General features: G+C 39.1%; 1 protein-coding gene across 3 annotated transcripts in view; it reads right to left on the bottom strand.

The window, feature by feature from the left end:
• Nucleotides 1–26,185, bottom strand: part of TENM2 (teneurin transmembrane protein 2) — a 1,175,656-nt gene that overhangs the window by 1,120,927 nt on the left and 28,544 nt on the right. The gene's annotated exons all lie outside the window — the stretch shown is intronic.

The raw sequence follows: 26,185 nt of genomic DNA, 5'->3' as shown, positions 1-26,185 counted from the left end.
ATTTTGTCCAGAAACCATCACCAAAGTGCCTCAAGACATGCAATGATTATAACGTAACTTAAAACTTTAGAGCAAGGATACTGAGGTGGTGTTTTTCTACCGAGGGGAAAAGAGCAAAGTCGGAGGTAATTTGCTAAAATCTTTCTCAAAATGCAAATGTCCTCACGAGTCCTGAAGAAACCAATACACCTTTCCATGCATATATGATGCACTCTTTCTTTTTTTTTTTTAAATAGAAACAGGATTCACACACTCTGCTTTGCAAACTGGATTCTGAGTAGGGAGAAATATTTTGACAATGGAATTGAGGATCACAAAGCAAAACAGCATTTAAATGGCAAAGCATGTTCAGTGTGGGAAGGTCAGCCTGGTCTCATTTGATATCTTCATTAATGGTCCAGACCAGAGAAATAAACAAGTTAATTAAACCTACAGGTAGTATTAAATTGGTCTGAGGGGCAAAGACTGGTGAGAGATAATAAGGCGGCTTTGGAGATTAGGGAGAGAGAGCAAATAAAAAAGAATTCAGGAAAGTGCATATGTTTAACAGGATAAGGCCCTTGGAAAACAGGATGGTGAAAGACAAATTCAACTGCTTATACAGACAATTAAATAAATCCTAGTTCAATGCCTCTGGAAAATAATCACCAACATCATTTGGCCTTCCCACTCAAGGATGTAGAATAATAATAAGTAAGGGGAGAAAAACTTCATGAAATATACCTCAATTCTTGGGGAAAAAATGTGTTTATGTCTAAATAATATATAAGAATTCAAAGCAAGGATGTTTTATTGATATAATTTCATAACCATAATATAACTAAACTAGAGAAGAAATTAAGATTACCTATTGAAATGTGATTGATCATTGTATCATTGGTCTAAAGAATTTCAAAAATTAAAATTTTTGAAGAATATAATTTGTTTATAAGTAAGCCATCTTGGAAATGCTTGACAATTATTATAAACAAAGCAGATGAATCACCATAAAGAAGAATAAAGCCTGAAATAGCCTGACTCCCCCTTACCTGTCGCGCTTCCTCTCTTTCCTACTTAATTTCGGTGATGTACATAATACACCATCTCCAAAGGTTAAAACAAACCTTCCAGTGGCTCTGTGCATGGTCCCTTGCAATGGTTCTCCCTTCATTCGAGGACACCCCCCTCCCCCAGTCCGCCCAGATCCTCCCCAGTCTGGAGTCAGGGCACACATCCCCTGACCATCATACTTAACGTTGACCTTCCTACCAAGCCCGTTATGTTACCTTAACTCTGCTCCATTTTCTCTGCAGGACTTACCCACTATGTAAAACTACCCTCTAGTCAATTCATTGTTTACTTTGCTTCTTTCTGTCTCCCCCTTCTTCCCCTCAAACATAGTCTGGGAAGGCAGCCTCCTCACCTCTTTTACTACTGTGGCCTCAGCTCCAATAAGAGCTTCCTCCATAAGAGATTACCGAGTAAATGAACGTACATAACCCGGCTGACAGGACACTGTGAAAACCCCACCCAGACAGGAAGAAGGGAAACACGGTAACGGAGCAAATGGTGGTGGGTGACGTCATTACCAATGTTCAACTGCACCGCATCTAAACTCAGACTGAAGTTTTCAATAAACCGAATTAACACAAATTTCAATAAACAGCATTAACACAAATCCGTCGGAGTAGTTAAATCGCTAACTCTGCAGTTACTCATTTGGTCGTGTGAGGCCTCGAAGGATGACATTTTGAGGACCAGTCATCCAACAGCATCACATCAGTGCCTATACTGACTCATGAAAATTCATATGAAGTTAACTACCCTGTAGTTACTTCCAGTTTTCTTTTTTTTTCCTTCTTCCAACAGAGTTGAATTAATGTGTGCCACCTAATGAAATATGCTGCAATTAAAGAACTACCGTGCATAGTAATAGCCCTGCGTGTATATGTTTCAAATAACGTAGAGGCTGTGGTGACATTTCAGGAATGGAAAGAATGAAAAACAAAATTAAATCGCTATTAGATTTCAGACTGCATCTGGGTAACCTGAATGTGAAGACAGCCAATGAAACACTGATGGTTTAACGTGCTCCGGCCCATTCTGAAACATGATAATACGTCTGGAGGTTTGTTTTATGTTTGTAACGAAATATAACGTGGCCCACAAACCAAGAAATATGGAAACACTTTCATGTGTAACAGAAAATCACCAACACAAATGTTCTTAACCTACTCCAGAAGAGTATTTTCCCTTTGGAGGAGAAATTTCGGCGTCTTAGAAGACAATATTAATTTCTATTGTAGCCAAGGTTCCCTGCAACCCTAAGATATGACTGGAGTGCTCAGCCTGAAATCTAGTAAAGTAGATACTTGTAAATAACCAACTCATGGCTTCTAGCCTCAAAAGACTCAGAAATGATCAACACAGTTAAAGAGTTGCTTGGAACAGCTACTGGAAGAAAATAAAAATATTAATTCAACTCATTTTCCCGAACCACTAATTTAAAATAATTTCACATGGGGACAGAGGGTATAGCTCAGTGGTAGAGTGTTTACTTAGCATGCACAAGGTCTTGGGTCCAATACCCAGTACCTCCATTAAAAAAATAAATAAGTAAATAAACCCAATTACCCCCTCCAAAAAAAAAAAACCAATAAAAAACAAAACAAAAACAAAATAAAAATAATTTCACATGTACACTTGCCTTTCTTTTTGCTATCTTTTCCACCTTACAGTCAGAAAAAGCTCAGTGCTAAGGTATCAATATGGAACAACCAACTCCTATATCACCTAATGCTAACATATCTAAATGAAAGGAAACCCTGAAAGGATGGACTGGATTTTGCTACTGAATCCTCAAGACTGCATTCGGTGGCAAGAGTCATCAGTAGTTTGGGGGATTATTTAGGCTGGTCTGGAAAGTAGGAAAGTGCATAGAAACACCCAGCGCCATCTTCTTATTTCCTAATGTCTTGTCCAGATTTCCTTTCCGGAGTTCAGAGGTTTTCCTCACTTCCCTGCTCTGCCCACCCCCTCACCCCACTCAAAATATCTGAAGTGCCCAACTCCAATATAGTATTTGATCCAGGAACTTTTAGACATAGACAAATACCTATTTTCAGAACTATCTTAAGGATTTAGGAAAGTTCAAGTAGACACCTAGTCAGAAAGACATGCATATTGACTTGCCGAATACACATAAAAATGGGTCATTAATGGATTTTTCTCGTTTCTTTAATTTTATTTAAAGAAGGAAAAATCATTAAAAAAAATTATAGGCACTGCAACAATATAAGATTTTTACTTTGTAATATCATTTATCTTGCCCCCCAAAAGTCTGAACACCAAACCCCACCTCCCAAAAATACACTGAATTACAAATGTTAAATGATAGTGTGGTGTTTGCAGTGTGTCTACTTACATTTGCTAAAAACAGAAAAAATCTTCCCCTAATGAGAATCAGTGTTCCCCAGAACAATAGTTAAGGTACTTATGTTCACATGCTTACCTTCTTTCAAGTGATACAATTTTAAAAATTTCACTGTTATCTCTTTTGGATATTAGGTACAAAAAAGTCCATCATATATTTTCATAAAAAAAAAAGAGACAGGAAAGGAAAACTACAAAATCACTATGAAATAAACTGAAACCGACTAGCTGGCTTCCATGTTTCAAACTGCACCTTCGATAAAAAGAAACAGCAAGTAAAACTGCAAGCACACCTTGCAAAGGCTCCTCGTCGGTGCTAAAGACAACAATCAGCTTATCATAATTAACTTCACAACTGAGGGAAAACCGGACGTCAGCTAAGATGTGATGTCCAAGTCTACAGTTTGAAAGATGGAACTCAAGTGGATGGGAACTGAACGCGGGCCAGACGGCTTTATTCTATTCACCCTGTTCCACAAATCAAGTAGAGGAATATCTGCCCATCAGCAAGGTTGTATATTAGTTCTGTTTGACTGGACTGAGTGCATTATCCCATAAAGCAAATTTTCTAAAAAAAAAAAAAAGCAAAAATGAAGAGATGGGAACTATATGTGTCCTTCATCACAATATACTGTTGACTTGTTCAGTGTGGTCCCTGCAGATAGTACTAAACTGCATCCTATTCCTCTGATCTCACACTCGTCAATCTGGCATGCAACGCTGAGGAAAGCATTCCAGCAAGCGAGCCCACGTGCTTCCTCCTGCTCCTTTCTCTCACTGCAGTTCTCCCGCTGCCCTGCCTCCATGCACCTACTTGGTATTGCTTGCAATAATTACACCTCAATTTCTGAGCTGAAAAATAAAGCCATTCAGGTGAGATTTTCATCTATAGGGGCCTTGGCTTCACCTCAGAAACACCTGACGGAATAGATACAAGATAGCAGGAAATAAACGTGACAAAGTCCTTCAGCTGAGTTAGAAATGAAGTATGCAAACTGCCCTGTAGCACCCCACAATTTCCACAGGGAGCAAATGCAAAAGGGAAACCAAGACTCTCACAACCACAGCTTCCGTGCAGATGGCGCTGGCTGCTGCCCTGGGGTGAGGTAAGAAGAGGGCGGGAGAGAGGAAGAGGAATCCAGTTCCACTTTTCATTGCATGATTCACATGCATATATATATCAAAGAGTTCTCTTGGCCAAGCATTTATTAGAAATCCTCGCCCAGCCTGCTTATAAACAATTTGAGAACTCATGCACTACAATATTCATAGCCGTGCTCAAGAGGTGACCTTCTGAGCCGACTTTATTAGGAGCTATAAAAAGTGCTAGCTAATAAAACACGAGGGCATTTAGTTGATTTCCAAGATTTTACTTTCCAGGCCTCTCATCCTCTTCCAAAAAGCTCTCCTACTAATGATCAGAATTGTTGTGTGATCCACCCTTGACAATACAGAAACCCAACAGCAAAGGCAGCAAAAATATAAATCCCACTGCATCTTCGGGACATTATTCAACCTGAAGTCTAAGGCTAGGCTTGCAAATTGCGCCACTGAGCATCTCTATTGTGGCTTATTTGTGGCGCAATTATATGCATGCACTTTTTGGTGGTTTTACCCTTGAGTCTATATTCCACAAAAGCTCATAAATTTCTCAAAATTAGCTATACCTGTAATCTTATAATATTCCCCAGACCGTGAATAAAATTGTACATATTCACTTAAAATTAATATCCTTCTCTGGATTCTCAGTGGAAATCTGACAGAACACTGAACTTCCTGTTCGCATGGCGAGGTGTTTTAATCCAGCAATCGTGGCTATCCATCTTCGAAGGATGGCAAAGCAAGACTGGAAAGTGGCCTGCTGCTCGCAGGCTGAACTTCCAACACGAACCTGTACGAAGGTCACTTTAGCAGGAAAGAGACCTGACAACTCATAAGGCTTTTAAAGAATTCAAAACATACAACAGGGAAAAAAAAAAAAGGAGATGCACGCAGGAAACCCTCTTTCAACCCTTACAAGCCGTTCATTCTATTCTTGCTATAAGTTTAATTATATATAGAATGTACGAGGTTGTCCTATTTTGGAATCAACTCCAGACTTGAGCACTCAGGCGACTGCAAGTTTACTAACTTAAGGAATGTTATGTGGGAATGCAAGGTTGCCATTTCTCAAGGAAAGCCAAAAAAAAATCTAACTTGTTTTTAATGTGAAAATTTCAACATTAAAATTCTCTCTACTTTTGGCTCCAATGAAAGCCGGTCTAAATTGGATACTAAACTGGAAAACAAATACTCTGTGGTACCCTCCAATGAATGTTTACATGAAGGAGAGATGTTGGCTCCTGCATGGAAGCATGAGCCTGTCTGGAGCATGAGCTTCTTAGACAGCTTTGCCCCTTGTCTGGGTTTCAGATTTTCTACACGCAAAGTGAAGTTTTGATTGGTTTCTAGCTGTCTTTCTGTGGACCAGCTCCTCAGAAGACCTGCATCACCTTTAACAACTGCAAGTTCCCAGGTCCCACTCAGTTCTACTGAACCAAAAATTCCAGAGGTGATGCTCAGGAAACTCCACAGGCAAAGCCTGGAGGTGGTTGGTGACGCACAGGACTAGAGGAGCGGGGACTAGGGCCCTTCAGCTCTTGCACAATGTAACATTGCCAGGAACCCCTACAGGAAGTGGCGTTCCGTGCAAGAGGAACAAGGAGGCAAGGAGTGGTACGTAAAGGATGCCTGGCAGGCATCAGCAGAGTTTAAACATAGGACAGGGTTGCCACTTCTTCCTTTATGCAGACTTTGTCCTTCCCTTTCCTTTTTAGGACTCTCACCCCCTGCTGGTACTACCCAGAATTTCTCACTTCCCCGCTCTGTTCCCGTTACTATGGAGACAGAAGCCAGAAGCAGCAGCAGAGATGCAAACAGAGAGCTGACTCCTGAAACTGGGGAAGGAAGGAGCAAGGTCAGAAGAAAGAAGCAAGCAAATGGGAGTTAGGAGGAAAAACCCAATCCTCATAGGGCAGAATCCACAAGCGGGTGAGGAATGAAGACAAAGCTGGGGAAATGGAAAGGAGGGAAAACATTGGGGATGCTGAGTGCAGTGAGCATGTGACCCATCCAAAAAGTCACCAGTCAAGAGCCAACGGCTGCCATATCCACTGTTTTTTTTTTTTTTTACCCCCAAGAAAATTCGGAAATCTAGATTTTATTTGCAATTCTTAACATTTAAGTGTTCATAAGTAATTAAAATATATTTATTTGTTAAATTCTACCAACCAAACTGACCCCCAGCCTGCATCTACTATCCTAGAAGATGTGTGAATCGTGAGAAAGCGACCAGTGAAGAAGGAATGCGCCCAGGAAGGAAAACGCGATGCAGAACAATGGAAAAGGGAACAGAGGACCAGGGAACTGTTAGAGATTAGCCAGGATGTTTGGCTGATCCCTGACAATCACAGATTTAATTGGTTTGTTTCTAAGAAATCACTGGCTATTTTTTGCCCACATCAGAGGAACGTCCACGTGGCTGTCAGTGGTAAGGACGCGAAGCACTAGCTGGAGGGCTGCTCCCAGGACACAGGGAGTCAGGTAATTAGCAAGGTGCAGCCAGGACTCTAACCAGCACTGGCTTTACAGCTCTGTAACTGGAAACGGAACAAAATGTTTCATTATTTTCACCCATGGAAGAGTGTTGTGGAACTAAGAAAGCAACATTCATGGAGGGGCAAGTATTAAGCGTGGAAGGGTTGTGAAAGTAACAACAAATCTAGCCCGCAGTCCCTGGCGCCGAGCACTGGATAAATGCCAGCCATTCTTAACATCTGGGTTACCTCTGACCTCAGCCCCATGACGGGAAATTAATTTAATCCCAATTCTGAAGATGAGGATGACAGAGAGAGCCTGCAAAGTGACTTGCCTGTGCATGTAGGAAGCAATGGAGCCAAGTTTAGGGCTTTGAATCACTGTCGACACTCCCATTGCTGAGCATAGAGTCTGGAAAAGTATGGGCATTGCAGAGATGTTGAGTGTTCCCTTCCCACCTGTCCAAAAAGTTTCAGATAAACCAAAGCATTGATTATACTATTTTCTGTTGACTCATCGAGCACAAAGGGGATTGTTCAAAAGTTCTAGTTGTTCTTCACTCCATTTTATAAAGAAAATGGTGTGCTCGCTATGTTTATGACCAAGAGAACGCACAACGGTCAAGGGTCTGTACTGGCAGATGGAGTGTCAGGGAGAAGAAAACACTTCAGTTCAGCCTTCTGCACCATAAGCTACAAAGCAGCAAAGAGACGTGTTTATTGGGGAACTCATCCTAGGACTAAGAATATCCAGTCCATATAAGCCACACAACTAATGTAACTAGATTGGCCCGGATTAAAAAAGACTAAAAATAAAGCACAACTCTGCTTAACTGATCAAATTAGATTGCTGAGTGACAAAATTTTTATGTTCTGTTCTTAAGAAACTTAAGTCATGTTTTTCAAAGATTCAGTGATAATGTAGAAAACCCCAATAAAATGTTAAGACAGATTCAAATAATTTTAGACCTTCTAAGTAATTTCATACAACTCTCTCATGTAGTATGTTAGGAAATTTAGAAAGAATGAGAATACAAGCCTCGAATCACATTGACTCATCAGTGGCAGAGCTTAGACAGCTTGGGCCAACTATTGATCAAATAGATGAAGCCTGCTTGGTCTTTTGTTACTTTAAAATGGACCCAATAAATTTGATATCATTTTTAAGGAAAAATACATGAAAGAAAAGGTTAATAAATATGACTACTTGCTATGTATGTTTGCTATAAATACACCTCATTTGATAAAACTAATATTCTGAGTTCTTTCACATTTATAAGAAAAATGGGAACATCCGTCTACAAAAATTGGCAGGAGAAATTTAGAAAATAAATAGTAATCAGAGATACGAAAATTGAAGAGATAAATTTTTTCACCTAGATTGGCAAAGAGTGAAAACATAATAAAACATATTGTTGGTGAATACATGGGTAAATCAACACAAAGTTATTTGTTGATAATTCTGTGAAGGAAATTTCACAACGTGCATCAAAATACATAATGTGTATGTATAGCCTTAGATTCATTAAATTCAATACCAAGGATTCACTTAAAAAAAAAAAGAGTTGTCTAAAAGTACATAAATACGGATGTTCATTTTAATGTGTATAGTAAAAAACTTATATGCCATATTAGTAAAATAATTTATAGTAAATTTATTTTATGAGATTCTTATACCCCCACAAAAATTATAATGTTCTGTATTTATGGGCACGTCTGTAAGGTTTTATCACTGACTGGGTGAAAAATAAATAAATAAAAATGCTTGACGTGTAAGTACATAATGCCATTTACGTAAAATTTTATATATGAGTGAAGAGGTATCTGGGACAATATGCACCAAAGTATTAACAGTGATAGTTTTTGGATGTTAGATTTTGGATAATATTTACATTCTTCCTATATGTTCCTGAATCATTTAAATCAAATTTAAATGACCATGAATTATAATTAAGTGAAAAAAATAGATAACTTTAGTGTGATTTTTTTTCTGAAGTAAATGTACTTTTTCTAAAAAAGAAAATAAAAGCACAATATTATACTAATAGCCTAGTTTTTTCCTAAATAATATCTAATATTCACCATTTTTTAAAAAAGCAAGCAGAATTATCTTTACTATCCTAACAAATTTTGCATCCAAAATAAGTGCTAATAAATAAGCATCTCCAGGGCTGTACCGAGTAAGAGGATATTTGAATTAAAATAGAGACTTCAATGCTATCTATCTGGGTGAACGAGACCCAACCAGTAAACGTTCCCTAGACTGCATTTACTAAAGCATTGCATGAGAAATTGGAGGTTGATGACCTCTGAAGGCATTTTTACAACAACAACAACAACAACAATACTTCAGTAACTCAACATCCCCTCAAAATGATCCCAACTCCTATCTGAATATGATTCTAGATTACAAAGGATAAAGTCGTATTTTAAATGGAGTTACAAAAACGTAAAATTCTTCCACAACGCCTTGAAGAGACTCTTAAGAACTAAACAACATGCCTGTATTAACATACACATAGCAACTTGTTTGGTGGGGGTTTTGTGGACAAGATAACACCGGAGGGAAAGAAGGAAAGAAAGGACAGAGATGAAGGAAATTCAGAAAGATGACCATAACCAAAGGCACACAGACATGAAGGTCTTGGTATTTATTATTATTATTTTTTTTCCATTCTAGAGATTCAACTGAATTATAAGATTAAGTATGGGGCAGGTGGAATGGGGAAGGGTAGAAGAAAAACCTAACCAACTGTTAAGTCTACTGTATTGCACTAAATGCTTGACCTCTGGTTCCATAATTAACTCTAACGATACTATGGCAACAATAATATTCGTCTTTTACAGGTGGGAGAATTAAAGCTGGCAGGCACGGACTAATCGACAATCCCACAGCACACAGTTGGGATTGAAGCCCATTAATGTCGGACTGCAAAACTCAAGTTCTTAATCCAGGACTGTGTCATGCTGGACAACAGATCAGACTCACACTCCAAAGCCTCGCGGTAAGTATGGCAGTCACTCGCCCTGGATGGCTTTGGAGCACTTGAGGTGTGGCTAATGAGACTAAGGAACTTATTAATCTTTCGATTTTATTTCATTTTTAGTTTATAATTCAATTTTTGACAATGATACTCAGTTCAGTTACTGGAAGATCTTAAGTATGTGATGGACAGCTTAGGTGCGGGCACCTTCTTTTTTCAACCATGAATTTGATGTACTCCAAATGTAAGTCAAGTAATTCTGACGAACATTTGCCATCAGAATTGAGATGTGCTTCAGGTATAAAATACGGACTGGATTCCAAGGATTTGGTTTGAAAAAAAGGAATTTGACCTATTTCTTAATAATTTTTGTATTGATTACATATTGAACCGGTGGTATCTTGAACATATTGGGTTAAACAAAAATACACTATTAAAGTTAACTCTATCTGTTTCTTCTTACCTGTTGACGTGGCCAGTAGAATACAGGGGGCTTGTATTATAATTCTGCTGGATTGCATAAATCTACATGAGTGTTTCTAAACCTTGCCTGTATCTTCCCATCAGCTGGAAGCTAGATAAATTATCAATGTCAAGCCTGATTGGATTAGCTAGGGTGGGACCTGAGCATTTATATTTTTAAAGATGTCCCAGCGATTCTCGCAGTGAGGAATGAGGTGGCATGCTAAAATGAGTCCATTTTCTTGTGCAGACAGTGAGAAGATGCAGAAAGGTTTTCAAAGGGGAAGGAACAGAGTGATGTCAGATACGGTACAAAGGTGCATCTGGGAGTCCTGGGCTGAAAGATGCATATGCGTGGATGCCCCTACCTGGTCCAGCCCACTCACCTCCCAGCCTCACCGTCACTACCGTCCCCCTGGCTCACTAACATCCAGTCGCAATGCCTCTCCTTCAGCTCCTTGAAGTAGCCATGCTAGTCTCACCTTACGGCTCTTATGTTCGCGGTTGCTTCTGCCCACAAAGCTCATAACACAGATCCTTACGGGAATGGTTCTGTGTGTTCTGTTACCCCTATTTCCATGCCCAAACCTGATTCCAGGATTTGAAGTCGTCTCACCAGCCCTGTCTCTCACTCTCACTCCTGCCCCTTCCCTCATCCGCACTTCATTTTCTTCATGACGCCTGACACCGTCTGACAACCTCTTGTTCACTGCTTACCTTGGGTCTGTCCTTCTAGAAAGGAGCTCTAGGAGAAGAGACTGGTCCCTATTAGCCACTCTTCTATCCTCAGTGCCTAGAACAGTGACTAGCAAATAGGGGAACCTCCATAACTATTTACCGAGAAAGGCAATGAGCACCCGATGCTGAACAACAGATTATAACCATGATGCTCTCATTTTCAAATAGTTTACCAACACTTTGAGATAATTTTTTCAAAGGCTTAGAGCTAATGACTAAATTCAGAAGACAGAGAGTTGATTAATACTCACTTCTGGCAAATCTCTATTCTTTTTAAAAATTTGTTTCTGATTTTTATTTTTAAATTTTTCTAAATTGAAGTACAGTCAGTTACAATGTGTCAATTTCTGGTGCACAGCACAATGACCCAGTCATGCAAATGTCAGCCACGGTATATAAAAACATAAAAAATTTAATTTCTTCTGTATAGCTCTGGGAACTACATTCAGTATCTTATAATAACCTTTTATGAAAAAGAATAAGAAAACAAATATATATATGTATATGCATGACTGGGACATTGTGCTGTACACCAGAAACTGACACATTGTAAATCTCTATTCTTAAGGCTAATTTGATTGCTTGTTCATTTATTTGAATAGCCTATTACCTCAATTTGAAATGTGGCTATATTAAAATTTCAATTAAGCCTTTTTTCCTTGAGTAAAATGCCACACGTCAATTTTTAAGAATACCAGTAAATAAATAAGTATTTCTTTACTAATGGTCCTTCCCACTAGCAAGCCTTCTTGAATAATTTGCTTTCAGAAGAGAAGTGTTGACCAGGGGACAAGTCCCTAAGGGGATTATGTTTTCTGTCTCAACAGTAGCAGAAAAATGCAGCTGAATCTAGACTTGTAGACTTAGACTAATATGTGGCTTATTTACTCCTTGATGGTAAGGTACACGCCCTCACATTGCAATTTCTATTTTGGACCTATAGGTGCATTCTCAGGAAATATGTCGGCTTGAGGGAAAAACTGAAAAGATAACAGAGAGTGGTTTTGAAAAGAGATGCTTTTAATTCATTGACTCTCTGATTCTACTGTCATTCTGGTCAGTGACGTAAATATAAACCATCATCCTTCAGGGAAACAGGGACAAAAGGATAGCATTTTTATTAGATGCATTTCACCTTTGAAAATTATCTACACTTTTACACTCCCACAGTCAGTTCACAGTACTAATATCACACCTAATTTCTCTGAATCTCAAAAGATTTTCAAACAATTCTCTCATGGTTTGTGTCCACATAAACCAATGAAAGGATTACATCCATCCAGGTATATGACTTTCTCACTGGTGACAGGTATAATGTGTGTAATGCTCTTCACATATTAAGCCAAGTGCAATTCAAGAAATTACTAATGTTAAGTTAATATCCTTCATTTCATTTGAACCACTTCAGAATGCCATGCATTAAAACACACTAAGCTGGAAATTGCTAATGAAGTTTAGTTGCAAGGAAAACAAGAATTCCTGTTACTGTCCTTGGACTGGACCCAGGAGTGCAGAATGTTAGAATTATGATTCCTCATCTACAAGTTGCCAGAATCTTAGAAGCTCAAATTCTCAGAAGGAGGATGGAGCATTTAAGAGGGCCAGTGGGTGGTAAGTCCCAGAGGCCTTATTAGCACATCACAGCTTCGAGGGAACTGTTTTCATTTGGCGAGATAATGCCTTGGCAAAGTATCTACAGATCTTACAGTAAATAGATCGTGGTTGAGTAATTTACTAAATTACTGTATCTTTGAACCTTTATTAAAAAACATGCACGCTGAAATGAGCAAAATACATTAAAATTCCAAATTCCTATTTAGTCATTAGAGTAAAGATTTCAAAACCAAAGGTCTCCAGGAGAAAGTGATGGAAATTAGAGACAAAGGAATGAAGAAAGACAATGAGGAGGGGAAGACAGTGTTGACTGTGAGTAATCGCCTCACGGGAAGGGAACAGAAGCTTCAAGTCCAATTTGTTATTGCTTCTCAGGTCCAGTTTTGCCAAATCTGCTAATTTTTCAAAAAAGCAACAATTTGTATTTCATTGTAAAAATCCCCCAAATTTTAGAAGTTGGCAATTAGCACCTGCTTTTTATAATGATACTCTGTGACTTGAGTTGCCAGAATTAACCAATAAAATTGTAACACATCCAGGTTATTTTGAATTTCAGGTAAATAATGAAAAATGTTTTTGTATAAGAACATCCAGGATATACTTATAGTGGAAATGACTGGTTGTTTACCTGGGGATTCAAATTTAGCTGTGTATCCTCTGGCAATCCTTGTATCTGGTAACCGTACATACGAACCATTTGCAAGCTAGATTCTAGATAAAGCTGGGCTGCACCAACTTTAAAAAAATTCCTGCCTTGATGATTCCAACAGACTCTTCACGTGGGTATTCAATTTGAACCATTATATTAGAGTCTGTTATTCTATTACTGTGTTTCTGTGTTTTTAAAATTTTTGGTGGGGACATCTTGTTTTAACAAATAGATGTTAAAGTCCCTTGAATGTAAAAACATCCTCTTCCTTTTGATGGTAGCTACACAGAGGTAAGTTCAAGAGCAGATAAAATGTAACATGAAGTCTTGTATATACATGTGGAAGAACATAAACTTCTGTGAATTTCCACTGGAAAGATTATTTGGATCATTGAATCAAGGACAAAAATAACAACAATAACAATAATAAATAATCAGCATCCTTTAAAGTGTATGCTGTGCATCGGATCTTTTTCTGAGTGCTTTATATGCGTTAAATGACTTAATTCTCTTGTTGCTATGAATTGCGGTAATCTTAACTATTCTCATTTTCCAAATGAAGTAGAGAGGCACAGAGAAGGTAAGTATCTTATCCAGGGTCACAGTGTCAGTGCCCAGCAGAACCAGAACCTTGGTATTTCCTCCACAATCTTCCAATAAAGAGCTAAAAAAAAATCAATGAGCAGGAACCTGTCAAAGACAGGCGCAACTAGGCAAAAAATCTTTCAGTTTTACAGAAAGCTGAGACAGAGAAATTTAATTCAGGTTTAGATTCATGAACAAAAATTTGCCAGATCCAAGGAGCAGCATCTGGTGTAATTTGTGTTGCCTTTTTGCACACAGAGACCAAAAAAAAAAAAAAAAAAAAAAAATCTTTCAAGATAACCTCTTCTTGGAAAAAACAAAAAAATCACAACATGAAGCTGAGACCAGGGCCTCCCCGTCAGAAGAGTAAAGTATAGCTCTGGCTTTATGAGTCGTTCTGCGAATTTTATGTTCTGTGCGTTCCACAAAGTAACGGGAAATTAAATTAACACAGTTCTTTATAGCATTTTAAATTTTTACCACAATTAATTTCCTGTACTACTGTATTTTGGTCCTGCAGCCATCATTTGAGTAAATTTAACTCAGATGTGGCATTCCATCCCCCAAATTAAAGAAGTAAGCCATTTGTCTTTCCTGACTGACTTCACTGATAACTCACCAGTCTGCCTTATTTTAGGTGAAAGGTTGTGCACTTAACAGAGCAGGGCCAAATATAGGTCTCCTTTCAAGGATGTTCTCTATCCCATGAATACCTCTTTCAAAAAAGATCTCTTCGTGCAATGAGTAAAACATACCATGGTCGCAGGATATATATAAACTTTCATCACCGTCTTGGGGCCTTCCTTAAGAAGCCACCACGGGCAAACTTTGGCAAGAGCAGATACACAGGGGAGGAGATTCTCTTTGTCCCCAACTCAGACCAATAAACACCTGCCTCTCAAAAAGGAAGACTCAACCAGCCAATGAAGACAGCCCTTACAATTCACCTGGTCCGAACTCTCTATTTTGAAGACAAGAAGCTGAAATCCGAAGGGGTGAAATGACTAATAATAATCTTACGCCCACTTTAGAGAGGTCCCTTAAGCCTTTCCTCTGTCCCAGGCCCAGGAGAAGGGGTGCCCGGGCTGACTGAGTACATCCAGAGACTGCACATCTGCGAATCTCTGTCTTCAGCTATAAAATGAGAAGAGGAAAAACGTATTTCTGAGTTTCTTCCTAGCATTCTTCATACTCGGTAGCTTCCAAAATGATTTCCAGGACCTTGAGTCATCAGGCCTACAGAACGCTGAGTTTTAGGCGCTTCGGTGCCCAGAGCAGAGTTCTTCCTGAACTCAGTGCTGACTATCCACTTCCTGACATGCTATGTTTCAAAAGTATCCGCGAGTCAAGTTTTGCCTGGAATAACTCCCCCATAGAAAACGCATCCTATGTGCTGACATGACCGGATGGGCCAGAAGATAAAGAACTTTAACACTAGGTGAGTATTTCTCATTTCAGGGCACAGAGTTGGGTCTAGTATAGACATGGAAAAAACTTTTTCAACACTGTCCCATATTTTATTATTCTTCCTCCATTTTTTGTTATTCTTTTTCTTTTTTCTTTTTTCCCCTCTGATCTACATGACCTCCCATCCCCAAAGAGCTAGAATTTGGTTAATTACCTACTGGCTCTTGGCCTTCAATAGAAATCTTTTTTCTTTTGTTCTGAAGGAAATATAAATTAATGGTTAAATAATAAATTAATGGTTAAATTAATTTACTCTTAATTTGGAGGGCTTGAGAATCCGAAAGTTGTCCTGGAAGCAGTCTAAATGTCTAGAGTGCCTGCTGTCTATTCCTGAAAAAGTCCAGATTGCTCAGAAGGGTCTTTTGCCATCTCTCCACAACCAACCTTGCCAGGCCATTTTGATACCTACTCAGGCATCTGACCACAGCCAGTCACAGACCTAACTGACTGACATCAATGACTCCAGAAGGCCCTTCCCTCTGGAGAAAACATCCATCAAGACTGTTGAATCATCACGACCCTTTCAGAGAGAATCACCTCAGTCCCTCTAAAGGACAGAAAATGAATGTTGAGTGATAAATGGATGGATGGATGGATGCGTGCATGGATGGATGGATGCATGCATGCATGGATGGATGGATGGATGCATGCATGCACGGACGGATGGATGGATGCATGCATGCACGGATGGATGGATGGATAAATAGAAGAGATTATGCCTTAACCTAAAATCCGTAATTTGTGGGATTGAGGCAAGGTAAATCAAAGCGAAGAGAAGAACCAGGGACGCACATAGAAAACAGGGAGAAAGAACTCACGTTCAGGTGTGCTGACCGGACCTCAAAAGGAATCTACTCCGCACAAGATTTTTAAATCCTTCATTCCCATAGAATCACATCAGAGTACAATGCATTTTCACACATATATTACCTTACTTGATTTTAACAAGCCTCTGAAGCAGTCAGGAAATATATTATTTGTCCCATTTTACAAACATCAGAATTGAAGCTTCAAGAACAGAAATGTCTTTTTTTTTTTTTTTTTTTTTCCTGATCAACTAAACTGTGGTACAGTCTCCCAGACCTCCACCACCTACCTGGTTGCCCTCTTGAAAGGTTCAGATCATCCCCAAATTTTCTTTTACTTTTGTTTGCCTTTGACACTCTAGATGTTTTTTCCCCACATATTTCCCTGGCAGTGAGGGTGAAAGAAGACAGATTAGATTCAGGCAGAAATCTCATCTCCTCACATGTTATTTGTGGACAAATGAATGAGCTATTACTTGCGTGCATCCCTAAAATTAAAATTTGTATTTCTCATGAGTAATTGTTCTTAGTAGATGCAAATGGCATGTGCTGTGATCAATAATAAACCTTCATTAATTCATTCATCTCTGACTCAAAGATGATATCTGGTTTATGTTTTTTATATAAAAATTTATATATATATATAAATTTAAAATATGTACATATATATATTTTAAAGTGGAATTTAGGGGGAAAAAAAGAAACAGGTAAGATGGATTTTCAACTATCAAGCTCCCTGATAGTTTTATTGCTGTCTGCCAAGCACCTGTCTCTTTGCTACAGGTGTGACACTGACCCACTAAAACCAAACACTAAAACCAATTTATTTTACTCCAGGAGTAACAAGAATTGTGATGTATTATTTCAGGGGAAACTGACTGAATATGTCATTTTTATATGCAATGTATCTCATTTAATATTAATGAAGGTGACTGAGTGGCTTTCTATCCCTTGAATCTACCTGCACATTTTATAATTAAGAGAGGAATATATTAATTATGAGGAGGGTTGGTACCATAAAAGACTATTCAGTGTTATTTTCCATGAACAACTTCGTTTTTTAAATAAAAGATGAACACCTGATAATCACATGTTCATTAACATGATAAGGGTCCCTCCCATATTTTCTCTTTTCCTAGGCCTTTTATGCTACTTTTATCGACATCATCTTGTCATCTTCAACAGGTTAAGCTGCCAGTCAAGACAGGAATGTTACTTTCACGAGTAAGTGTCAACACAGTCTGGGAGAAAAGGTTTCCAAAATGCTATGACAATCCAAAAATAAGAAATTTCCTGCAGATATCCAAATGGCAGAGGATGCACTTTAAAATTTTATGCTAGGAAGTAATATAATATCAAGTCTTAGCAATTATGAATGTTAATAGCTCTTAAATCTACAATATATCAAATATGGGAATTCTGCTAGAATAAAAGTTTCTGATTCAAAATGTATATTAAAACTGCTACTAATGTATACAAATCTTAAGCCTACATTTTAGAGGATAGAGATCTTAAAGATCAACCAGTTCAGAGGTGGGCAAACTGGAAGCCATGGGTCACCACTATTACTGTAAATAAAGTGTTTTGTAACACAGCCACGCCCACCCATTTACAAATCGCCCACGCCTGCATTCACACTATACGGGCAGAGTGGCATGGTGCGTTGTAACAAAGCCTAAAATGTTTCAGTTCACTCTTTGTACGCATAGGGAAACTGAGGCCAAGGGAGAGTGACATGTCCAAGGCTATGCAGATTATTTTTTAAGTTTTATTGAAAATATATTCTCATAAATAAGACCTGATATTCATCACCAGAGACAACAGAGAAGCCTGGGTTTCTGAAATGAAAAAGACATAATTTCAGGGTAGGGACCACCAGTCAGAAGCCATAAAGCCTTATGGATTATCCAGTCCCTCTGTTTTTGGACAATGATTTTTAACTGAAATCCATTCATGCCTCCCTCCCTCCTCCACAGAATCTTAACCCCGTCCAGTTACCCATTCTCTCCCCACCGTAACCAAAGAAAGGGGGAGGGAAAGCTGACCTTACCTTCACCTCCACCCTGAGCTCTGATATGTATAAGCTTAGAGTAATTCCCTTCCTCTTTGCCGGTGATTGGCTCAGGAAGGGGCACCAGGACAGGCATGGTCAACGTGATGTGAATAAAGGCTTGCTGCAGAGGTTTCTGGGAAAATTCTTCCTTTCCCCAGAGACTAACAGGGAGCCAGTTTTTCTTTCTACCACTAGATATGAACAAGGAAGTCTTTTGCTCCAATCAATTTTAACAACTCTTTCTAACCATTAGGAAAAATAATTTGAGGACAATGGTGACACAGAGATTAGGATCCATTGAGTAGAAAGGCCAAAGAAAAGAAAAAGGTAAGCCAGAACTCTAACCAGATCCTGCCTGGTAATGATGTATTTCTAGATTTCCAGTTTTACAAGATAAAATTTCCTTATTGCTTTCATCAGTTTCAGACTATTCCTTATAACTAAAAGTATCTGAATATTTAAAATACTTCTCTAAATTTCAGAATAAGAAAACACCTATCTCACAGGGCTGTTCTGAGGATGACATGAGCTAATACGGCACGTGTTTGGCACACAGTACTCAACAGAAGGTAGTTATTTTCACTGATTTCAATGAATATTAATTTCCACTGGACAAAATGTCTAGAAAACGCACACACGTTTACAAATGTTGTGCAAAATACAATCAGGCTGTGCATACAACATTTATAGTCAAAATAATATAACTTTTCTACTGCAATATAAATAATTATATTGCAGTTATTTCCAGATAAATAATTCAGATTTCCCCTGGTGTTCTTTAGTTATATGGCCAAAGGAGCACAAGAACACTGGGATGGAAATTGGTCTATTTATTTTGTCAAAATTAACCTAGCTGAAATATATTGATTCATCTCAGCAGACATGAAAAATCCCACAAGTATAATATTCAAGATGAAGAACTTTTATTTGTAATAAGACCAGGAAGGGAAAATACCTATCACTCAATCAAATCTCCTAAGGAAATGCTCATAATGTATATATTTGCAAGTCAAGACAGGAAGGACGAGAGGCTAAGAGACTTTAATTTGGGGCAGGAGCAGGTACCTGAATCTGAGGCATCACTGTTAGCAGCTGACAGCTATCTCTAAGGAACACCCACGACAATCGCCTGGAATCCAGGTACCACCAAACCCCGTTTTCTCTTTATGTACTAATCAGGTGGGCTTTGACGTAAACAAAAGTATCTTGCTCTCACAGGGGAATCTATCCTGATCTCATTAAGATGAGTGATGATATTAGTAGGAATGAAAGCATTTTCCTTTGTCCTTCCTCCCTAGCACAGTTCCAATAACCAGGAGAGAGTTCAGAGCTGCAGTGAACGGAGCCACCTTGGTGTCATGACTGAAGTCGCATCAGACAAGAAGTGTTTATCAACCTTTTTCCTTCAACCCAAAAATCAGAGAGGAGAAAAACTATTGCTGGGAATGTGAAGTCAATTATATATCCATTTTCTATTTTACCCACATAATCAGGGAGTCTTTGGGTTTTGGTCCCATTTCCTTTCTAATACATGCAAAACCAGAAATTAAACGGACTATCAGGAGAAAAGGCATTTGTCAATATGATAAACAGTGTGCACTAATGGTTCTTCAGGAAGGACAACAGACGGGAGGCCTCTAACTCTCTTCTAACGCCAGAATTTTCCTCACTTTCTGGGCCTCTGAGGATTACTTAGGGCAGAAAAGGGAAAAGTCAATTGGTCCAAGGGAAGCGGAAAGGGAAATGGCTTTGATATATTTGGAGTTAGTACCATGATGACTCAACATCACAGACTGGAGAAGCAGTGAGTCTATTTAAATCAGAGGGGAAAACCTAAAACAAACAAAACAAATCAAAACACCCTTACATCTTGTCCTTTAGCATAAAGACCTGATTTACCTGCTTGAAAAAGATACACAATTGTGCATGTTGGGATCCTTTCCATGAAAGTACAGATGGCAAGATGTCAAACAAACTATCTACAAGGTGCAAACACTTTACAGAAATCATGTATTATCTTACATAACAACAATTTTCTAAGGTATGGATAAGAATTTTTTTTCAAGTTTATTTTATAAAGCATTCACTAATAAGACCATCCAGTAATCCTGGGAAGTATATGAATAAATAGTAAACACAACACGAAATATATTCTTATGCTATGATTACAATGTTCTGTCTGCTCTTTGGAGAAATACCTATGTTTAAAAAGTGATTTCCAGGTTGGAATTCCAACCAAACACCCGCATGCCAAAATACCTTTGTGCAAGGAATTTTTTACTACCCCTATTTAAATCTAAAAATGATGGTAAATGTTCTCTTCTGTAACTGTATAACTAAAAAAGAATTACTATGTTCTCTAAACTTTCATCGTATTTTAGAGGAGTGTGGCATTTTGAAGAGAAAATTCTGTTTTTACCAACCACTGAAATAACCAAAAATACTTAGACTCTCAAAATATCACAGGAAACTAAAAGATTCGTCTGGTCATTCTTACAGTCACCAATTAAAGACATTTATTGAGAGTCTAGTATGTGCTAGAAAAACGTTTAAACCATCTATACACTTTATATATAAATAGTAAACTGCGCCCAAGAGAGCCTCGCATTACAGATAGAAAACAGGTTGGTATAATGATGGTTTATATAAATTTTTGGACCCTTTAAATAGACAGCTCTATCACAAAGCAAAGCTACAGGTTTTTATGTACCCTTTTCAAAAGGGATTAATTTAGGTAGACTCTGCAGAAGCCTCCTACATTCACAAATGCATTTATTTAAGGGAAAAGGTGAAATGTCACAGCTGGGATTGATAATGTTTGGCTTCACCCTGGTCTTTGATGATAACTCTTAGACTCCAAGCAGCATTGTATCTCGAAAGAAGAGTGGGTGTAAGGATGCTCAGCGTAATGAAACAGGCCAGGTTTAATTCCCTTAATCGCTTGGTCAGGGCAACTGAATTAACCAGCCACATCTGTTCACTTTGAAGTACCCAGTCTGGGTTCTTTCTCTTTATGTAACAGGGTTCTGTAGGGTTATTGTACTGTTTAGTCTCTTTGGCCCATTTGTTTCTTACCTCTCCTCACCCTGGGGGGATGGAAGGGGGGGCTCATTAAAATTCAGAACACAGGCCCGTCCGTGTGATCACCTTTCCTGTGTGAATAGGGAACTTAATCCTTAAACAGACTCCTTGACTGGGCCAGATCTTTCACAATGTGGTTAGGGGAAGGGGCACGGGCGAGAGTGGGAGAATTCAGGCCCACCGAATTGAGTGTTTGTTGGTTGGTTTGTTTTTTTTAATTCCTTTCCCTAGAGCTATGAGCAGATCACCGAAACCTCCTCTGTTGTTAAACCTAAAACACACCCATGCTTTGTTCTATCTTTCTCCAAAAACCATTGTCAAATTCGAATTCTGTGACGTTCAGAAACCTTAAGTCCAAAACTAGCTGTCAGGGTCTTCCTCTTACAAAGCTCACGATCATTTTGGGGGGAAATGATTGGTTTTCTTCGATGGCATCAAACCCCAGTCAATAATTCCTAAGTCCTACAATCTAACACGTGCTTTTCACAAAATGAAAGCATATAATGCATTTTAATCCTGACGCACTTAGGCGATGACAATGTACTGGTTCTATTTCAGATTTCACTGACGGTCTCAGCGTTTCACAACACCAGGTTCTGCAGCTTGCCGACCTGCTGTGTTCTCGCAAGAAGCTTTACAACATTCTCTGATGAATGTATCATGTTTGAAAGCTTTATCATACATTAGTTGCAATAATATATTGTCAGTAATCTTATAATCTATTTGAGCACTAACAGGTCAATTTTACACACCTAACTCACCCAAAACTGTAGCCTATAAAGTGGTCTCCACTCCAAACAAAGCAAAACAAAACTCACATATATACCCTCTGGTGGACACGGTCCCCTCAGGTGCTCGGCTTGGCCAAAGGACAGCCTTTGCGGTTAAAACAAACAAACAAAAAGTCCGGCTGTTTCTCAGGGAAGACGCAGCCCCCTGCCTCATAGCACAGCTGTGTGAGAGGAGCATAAGTTTGCAGACTCAACTTCTCCACTTGTCCAGGTGACTTTTATGCAGTGCACATACCACACAACCTTCCATGGCAGCCCTGGAACCCCTCTGCCTGGAAGCTCTTCCTCCAGAATCTTTCCATCTGATTCCTTCCCATTGCTTAGATTTCAGGTCATCTCACCTCCTCTGAGAGTCTCCCCTGACTACCTCCCTTTCTCAGCCCCATCACCCTCCCTGTACACTACACATTTATTACCTCTCCTGCATTATCACCACCTGAAATTGTCTCAATACTGATTGTTCATATGGTATTATCTGTCTTCTCCTCACTAGAATATGAGCTCCCAGAGTGAGGGCATCTTGTCAGTCTGAGTCACCATGGTATCTCCAGAACCAATGGCATTCCTCGTGTGTGGAAGCATTTGATAACTATGTGTAAATGATGGCTGGATGCAGGTACTAGAGTTTAGTGTGGGAAGAAAATTAAATCAGTGGGCATACTGAGAAGTTTGGTGATTTTCTCCATGAAACCTTTTCATTCCAAATGTGTTGGATTTGGGACATGGCAAGACTTCTACAGAGAAAGAAATGGTAAAAGGCCAATAAAATCTGTGAAGATGCTAGAAGCCAAATTGTGTTCATCTTCTGTATTCTGATGCTTATGGTTACTGAGAGGCCACAACTCCAGGAGGAGAAGAATCTTGACAGCAACAGAAGAGAAGGGACAGTCAGAAGAGAAGGCTGAGCTGAAAGCTTTCATGGCCATCACCCGCCATGACACTTTGCCTCAGCTATTTCACAACCAATAGAACCATGCACATTACAAGTCAACAACCTTGATTCCACAACAAAGACAAAAATAATCTAACAACAAATCATATCCTGTGACATAAATCCATACTACTAATATTAGTGTCTCGGGTAGGAAATGGAATCATAGTATACGTCACCTGCCAAGTGAGTTCACCGAAGAAATCAACATAACTCAATTCCTAATGGAAGGGACAAAAACTCCAACTCCAGATCTGGCCTCAAATTTCTCCTATTAATGGGAGAAGAGGGAATCCCAAACCTGGGCTGCCAAGGCAAGTATATACTAACAAACAAGGACTCCCTGTCAACTGTGCCCTGTCCTGGCTTAATCGCTCTGGCTCAGCATCCCCTCTGAGCAAGGTTCTCAACCTCCCTCACCAAGTGCCCAAAGAACACAGAGACTTACAGTTCTCGATATGTTAAGACTCCATTTTCAAACTCACAGTGGGTACCTCTCCATAAATGCTGAAACACTGCACCTGTCCAGGCTCCTATGACCAAAATCCAAACGTTTAAGTATTTACCCTGGGAACTACAGACATTATGACCCACGGCTAGGTTTAAGTCTGCCTTTGTGTGATGAAGACAGGGCTTACTAGACAGGAATGATAGTACAGAGAATTACAGAGGTATAATTCACTACTGAGAAGTTTGTGGATTTCACCATTTTTTTGGTCAGTTACAATGACTCTTGCTCAAGGTGAACAGTGTTAACCATTTCCTTGCACAAGAAGAGCAGAGGAAGTAGTCATGAGCAGTTACTTTGAGTTCGTGCAAGAAACAAAAACCATCGACTTCATCTCTGAAAAATTTGTATTTCCGGATGTCCTAAACTTCAAATAAGGAATTAAGGAATTTTACTTTATTAGCTAAGGCACAGTCTGACCATGTTTCTTCACATGTGTTATTTTTTTTCTTCCCATCTGTAAAATAAGGCTACTTACACTACCTGGGCACACGGGTGTTATGAGGAATAAACGGTGCCGTGTTTTATAAAGTGCTGGGCCAAACAGCAGGCACATACTAAGCCCTCATGTTTGTTTATCACGTGCTACGGTACCACTTTAATATCATTCATCCAAAAGCTGTGGCCTTCACTGTTGTCGTGTTAAAACAATAGTCCAAGTTTCATAAATGTTGTGTTACATGAAAAGGGAAAAAAAAGGCAAAAGAAATAGAATCAAAGCATTTCTTCCCATTTAAAACAAATACACTACTTCTTTGGAAAGGAATTATAAAATATCATGGTGAAATCTGTACAGAGGAACTATTAGGTGTAACGAAATAAGAGGTTTGCCCCAACAGCCGTAAAAAAGCAGAATGGCTAGCTCTCGTAGGTATCCAAGTGGGAGATTTTTATTCATTTTTCGACAATAGTGAATTTATTGCCAAAAAGTAACACTCCAGATGTTCTCACCCAGCGCTGCCATTGTAGTTCACATACCTAGGAGGCTGTCCATTTCAATGCCAAATGGACAGTATCTCCAGGCAAAGGGTTTGACTTCCTAAAAGATCGTGTTCCTTTGTAAAATTTAATGGCTGTTCCAACACCAGCTTGTGCTATGTTCTTCACTTATGGTTCATATGTGAACTGAACAACTAAGAACTGTACCCTAAAACCAATAAAAAAAAAATTCAATTACATTTTGGGATAAATTCCCGTGATATCTTTAACACTAACTTACCCATTTAAGAAATGCAGTAGTCGTCTCTATGAAAAATGCTCCTAATTCAGATACTTTCCTGGCTGACATTACCGGCAACCTAAACACCAGAGTGATAGAAGGAAAAAGTTAAAAATATTTCACTCTGTGGTTCCAACATTTCAGAAGTGCAATTGCTGGGAACTAGATTTAAGCTTTACTTAGGAAACATATATATCACAGGGCTGCTCCTCTCCTGTGATGAGGCGGGGTGAGAGGTAGGGAGCTTTATGTGCATGGGCTGAAATGCAGAGATCACTGAAAAGCAAGTGTGCACAACTCCAAGGCCAAAGAAGCTTTGAGGAATTTGGAGATTTAAAAGATGATCTCCATAAAACTGGGACCATGTCCATTAATTATACTCTGACTGAGGGGTATGAACTAGATATAGAAATCCATTCCTTAAATATTCGTTAGCTTAATTATTATATACATAGATAGTCTTTCGTATTTTTAACACTTCGCACTAAGGGGAAAAAAGCGTACTTCACGAAAAGTCTGTTAATTATACAGACATCTATTTGTTTTGAAAAGCAACTATTTTTAAACTTCTAATTATTAAAAGTAAGCAGAGAGGCAGAGTGATATGGAAAAATTAATGGATGGGATGGGTTAGAAAGGAAATAAAAGGTGAACAGCACAGAGGAGCCCAACGTGCAGGAAAGGACTTTCCCCTCCCTTGGCCCCGGTGAACCAGGGGAGGGAACGGAACCGGGCAGGGTGGGTGCGTGCTGGGCATGTGCCCATGTGCACCTGACCATTTAATCAATATAAACCATCACAGCAGATCTTTCAAGCCTAAAATTTAACTTGGGAGCTCATGTCCCTGCTGCAGGGTGTAAATGAGTTGATGTGTACGGCGCGGTGCAGTTGATCCTCTCACGTTTCCTGGTGGGAGCTCATTTTCCCACAAGTGCCTGATAACCACACACTTGGACAGCCCGGACTCCGATCCGCTGCCTCCTCTCACGTCTTGATGTGCAGCGCAAAGCTGTAAGTGGGACAGCCTGCAGGACTGGTGCTAAAAGCTTTGTTGTGGGAATTCGTAAAGCGGGAGTCCTATAAATAGGACAGTCTGCATTGAGTCAAGTTGTGCACACTGACCCAAATAGGAACGATGCATATGATTCACAAATGTGCACATCAAGACGCTGGGACGCGAACGGGCAGGCACGGTTCCCAAGCTGGGGATGTCTCCTTAGACATAGCCTCAGTGTTTTTATCTGCCTCTCCTTTGAAATGATTTTTGAAACAAACTCCAAACAAACAAACAACTGGAAGGACATAGTTTCA

Source organism: Camelus dromedarius, chromosome 27, assembly GCF_036321535.1.
Source record: "Camelus dromedarius isolate mCamDro1 chromosome 27, mCamDro1.pat, whole genome shotgun sequence".
Classification (NCBI taxonomy): domain Eukaryota; kingdom Metazoa; phylum Chordata; class Mammalia; order Artiodactyla; family Camelidae; genus Camelus; species Camelus dromedarius.
The sequence above is the reverse complement of the archived record's forward strand: the minus strand, read 5'-3'. Positions and strand labels throughout refer to the sequence as shown.